The 5,174-nt window shown below is 41.7% G+C and overlaps 1 non-coding gene across 1 annotated transcript; it reads right to left on the reverse strand.

The window, feature by feature from the left end:
- Nucleotides 1-524: 524 nt before the first annotated feature.
- Nucleotides 525-631, reverse strand: LOC131600767 (small nucleolar RNA R71). The gene has a single exon (XR_009283376.1). It is a non-coding gene; the product is annotated as a small nucleolar RNA R71 (small nucleolar RNA).
- Between the last annotated feature and the right edge of the window lie 4,543 nt (nucleotides 632-5,174).

Here is a 5,174-nt window from a genome sequence, read left to right on the forward strand (position 1 = left end):
GAGGAGATTTAATACAACGAATTAACGAGATCGAACGTTTCATTAACGTCAAACGTCGAGCTCGCAATCTTCCCGAAGTAGCACCAATTCCGATCAATCAGGAATTGACTTTTACTGATCAAATCAATCAAATCATCCTGAAGTTAGAGATGGCTGCTATTCGTCCTCTTAGAGACTATGCCGCTCCTTCACGCGCTGAACCGCACTCAAGTATCGCACCACCTGCGATTGAGGCGAACAATTTCGAGCTGAAACCTTCGTTGGTCCAAGCTGTTCAACAGAATCAATTCTCTGGAAGCCCTGCAGACGACCCCAACCTTCATTTATCTGTGTTCGTGCAATACGCCGACACTGTCAAAGCTAACAACGTTAGTTCCGAAGCTATTCGATTACGTCTCTTTCCTTTCTCCTTGAGAGATAGAGCTAGAGCGTGGCTTCAATCCCTGCCTTCTAATTCCATAACTACATGGGACGAATTGAAGAGAGTATTCTTAGCGAGATACTTTCCGCCTAGCAAAACTGCTATGCTCAGAGGTCAAATCAACGGATTTACCCAGAAAGATAACGAATCACTCTTCGAAGCTTGGGAACGTTACAAGGACATGCTTAGACTATGCCCTCATCATGGACTCGAACCATGGCTGATCATCCATACCTTCTATGGTGGTCTCCTATACAACACTAAAATGACTATAGATGCCGCTGCTGGCGGAGCATTAATGGATAAACCTCATGATGAAGCATATAACCTCATAGAGAATATGGCACAAAATCATTACCAATGGGGTGGAGAACGAGCCGCTTTAGAGAAAGCCCAAACCAAAGGAGGAATGTACGAAGTAAGTGGTATAGACCGCGTTAACGCTAAAGTAGACACTTTAACTCAAAAGATCGAGAACTTAACCATCACTCCTTCAGCCACCGCTGCTGCCGTAACACCTAACTGCGATATTTGTGGATTGACTGGACATGTAGTTGCCGAATGTCAACTCTTGACTGGAATCCCATCTGATCAAGTAAACTATGCTCAAGGAAACCCTTATTCTAACACGTACAACCCTGGATGGAAAAACCATCCGAACTTTTCATATAAAAATAACAACGCGTTGTACGCACCTGGACAAGCACCTGCTGTACCACCTGGCTACCAAAAAGCGCCTGTAGCTGCTCAAAACACCCCTAGGAAGTCAAATCTAGAAATCATGATGGAGAACTTTATAGCCTCCCAACAACAAACCAACAAGGACTTCCTAAATCAAAACATCCACAATAGCGAGCAACTAAAACAACTATCGAACAAAGTAGATGCCTTAGCTACGCATAACAAAATGTTAGAAACTCAAATCTCACAAGTAGCTCAACAACAAGCACCTACTGCCGCCCCTGCTGGCACGTTTCCTGCTCAACCACAACCCAATCCTAATGGACATGCGAACGCGATAACACTACGAAGTGGAACGAATTACGATGGACCCATAGATCCTAGAACTCAAAACGTACCCATGTCACAACAAGAGCCAAAGGAAACCCAAAAGACATCAACTGACGACCAAACTGCTAAGACTGATGAGAACAATAACGAAGTGGAACCTGAAAAAGAAAAACCTTATGTTCCGCCACCACCTTATAAGCCACCAATTCCTTACCCTCAGAGATTAGCTAAATTAAAAACCGAAGCGCAATTTAAAAGATTTGTAGAACTTCTGAAACAATTAAACATAACCATACCATTCACAGAAGCCATAACTGAGATGCCTTCGTACGCTAAATTCCTAAAAGAAATCCTATCAAACAAAAAGAAACTCGAGGATAACGAAACTATAACGCTTACCGCCGAATGTAGCGCTATCATCCAAAATAACATGCCTCCTAAACAGAAAGATCCTGGTAGTTTCTCTATACCCTGCGTAATAGGAAAAACCATCATAGAGAAAGCCTTGTGCGACTTAGGAGCCAGTGTTAGTTTGATGCCTCTTTCAACCTGTAAGAAGCTAAATCTGGGTGAGCTTAAAGCAACGAGAATGTCTCTTCAACTAGCTGACCGTTCAATCAAATACCCTGTAGGAATGTTAGAAAATATCCCTGTTCGTGTAGGTCAATTCTACATCCCAACTGACTTCATCATTATGGATATCCAAGAAGATTCTAACATCCCAATCATACTGGGAAGACCATTTTTAGCAACCGCTGGTGCAATTATAGATGTCAAGCGAGGAAAGCTTACTTTCGAAGTAGGAGAAGAGAAAATAGAATTTATCCTTTCCCAATTCCTAAAAGCACCTTCTATAATTGACACGTGCTGCTCTGCCGACATAATCGACGAATGTGTTAATGAAATACAATCAGAACCAAATAAGGAAACCGAGATCCTAAAAATTCCTATACCGCCAATCTTTGAAGATGACAACTGGCGTGGGGAATATCAAGATAACCACCTGAGTGAATGTTTGGCACTAACTCCTGATCCTATACCTGGACCGAAGAAGCCTGCTATAGAACTGAAAACATTGCCTACCGATCTTAGATACGAATTCCTAGACGAAGAACTAAACCGACCAGTTATAGTGAACGCCAACTTAGGACAAACCAAGACTGTAAAATTACTTACTGTCCTGAGAAAATACCCAACCACTTTAGGATATAACATATCAGATTTGAAAGGAATAAGTCCTTCCCTCTGTATGCATCGCATTATGCTCGAAGACGATTGTAAAACCTCTAGAGAACATCAAAGGCGAATAAATCCTATTATGAGCGATGTGGTTAAAAAGGAAATCCAAAAACTGCTAGAAGCCGGAATAATATATCCTATATCCGATAGTAAATGGGTTAGTCCTGTTCATGTCGTACCAAAGAAAGGAGGAGTTACTGTAATCACTAACGCAAAAGGAGAATCTGTAGCACAACGTACCCAAACTGGATGGAGAATGTGCATTGACTATAGGAAGTTAAACAAAGCTACCCGAAAAGACCATTTCCCTTTACCTTTCATAGATCAAATGCTCGAACGCCTAGCTAAACACTCGCATTTCTGTTATCTGGATGGATACTCCGGATTTTTCCAAATTCCTATCCACCCTGACGACCAAGAGAAGACCACGTTTACTTGTCCTTATGGTACATTCGCTTATAGACGAATGCCTTTTGGGCTTTGCAATGCACCCGCAACATTCCAAAGATGCATGATGGCAATATTTGCCGACTTCCTAGATGGAATAATGGAGGTCTTTATGGACGACTTCTCTGTCTGTGGAGGAAGTTTTGAAACATGTTTAGAGAACCTTGAATTGGTACTTAAATGATGCGTAAGCGTAAACCTAGTCCTTAATTGGGAAAAATGCCACTTCATGGTTCGACAAGGAATTGTACTTAGACACATCGTATCTGATAGAGGGATCGAAGTAGATAAAGCAAAAATCGAAATTATCGAAAACCTTCAACCTCCAAAAACTGTTAGAGAAATAAGAAGTTTTCTAGGACACGCTGGTTTTACCGACGTTTCATTAAGGATTTCTCTAAAATAACAAAACCCTTAACTGAATTACTAATGAAAGACGCCGAATTCATTTTTACCGATAAATGCACTGAAGCATTTCATACGCTTAAACGAGCATTAATCTCTGCGCCAATTATGCAACCTCCCGACTGGAACGAGCCTTTCGAAATAATGTGTGACGCGAGTGATTATGCTGTAGGAGCCGTTCTAGGGCAAAGAAAAGATAAGAAACTACATGTCATATATTATGCGAGTAGAACCCTAGACGAAGCTCAAATGAATTACGCCACGACAGAAAAAGAATTACTAGCTGTCGTATTTGCATTAGACAAGTTCCGTTCTTACCTGGTAGGAGCCAAAATAATCATATACACTGACCACGCCGCCATTAGGTACCTCCTAACCAAAAAGGACGCCAAACCGAGACTTTTGAGATGGATTTTGTTACTACAAGAGTTCGACCTGGAAATTAAAGATAAAAAGGGCACTGAAAATGTCGTAGCAGACCACCTCTCTCGATTAGAAAATCTAAAACCCGAAGAAGTACCAATCGACGATGATTTCCCTTATGAAAGACTCATTGCTCAGTTAGAAACCAATGAATTCGAACCATACCATCCAAACGCTGAAACCAACAACTTAGCAGAAATAGCTTTAGCTCGCTCTGACACACCTTGGTATGCAGATTTCGTAAACTACCTAGCTGCTGGTGTGCTTCCTCCTGATCTAAGTTACCAACAGAAGAAGAAATTCTTCCATGACCTGAAATGCAATATTTTATTCATTACTGCTGCTGTGTTATAATATTCTGCTGTCTGACTGCTATATATTTAAGAATGCATATAACTCACTCAGTCTGGTATTTAGCTATTTATAGTAACATCACATGTCCCATCTGTGCTATTCTCATAATTTTGTATCTGTCAGCACATGCCTCCAGCACCACATGCGAAATGGGCATGTCCCTAGGCTAGGAGACGCACGTCTCCACCTCTGTGGGACCAGCCTCTGCATGCATAGGACAGGAGACGCCCGTCTCCATATTCTGTTCCCCAGCAGACCGACTGCCTGAGACGCACGTCCCCCAAGGCCAGCAGTCTGCGTTTGACCACGCAGAAGCATCTTTATTCCCTCTTGAATTTTGAATTTGAATTTCAAAATTCATCATTCAATCTTCTTCATTCTCCCCATTATTTCTTCCACTTAAACACCATTAACCCCATTCATCCCCCATCATTCACCTCTTAACTTTTCCTCATTTCCCATTCTTCTATTCCATTCAAACTTCAAACACCACCATAATTCCATTTTAATTCTCCATTAACCACACCATTTTCAAACCTCACTATAAAACCACACCACCACCACCCATACCATTCTCTACTCTTCTACACCCCATACCATTTTCTTTCCAAACTCACCATGCCTCCACGTTCATTCATCCGTAGTGTGCGTCCAGAGAGACCACCTCCTAACCTTGAAAACATTATTTTCCGAGAAGACGACAATGATGCTCAGAGAACCAAATACCTCGCATTCTATGAATGTTCGGTTGTTCCCACAAAATTTGTGAACATCGAATGTCTAGAAACTCTGGGTCTCATTGATGGTGTCACCCGTTTACTCACTAAATCTAGCCTACACCATCTTTGTACCGAACCCGTACCTACTTATGAGT

Source organism: Vicia villosa, linkage group LG4 (assembly GCF_029867415.1).
Source record: "Vicia villosa cultivar HV-30 ecotype Madison, WI linkage group LG4, Vvil1.0, whole genome shotgun sequence".
Taxonomy (NCBI): Eukaryota; Viridiplantae; Streptophyta; class Magnoliopsida; order Fabales; family Fabaceae; genus Vicia; species Vicia villosa.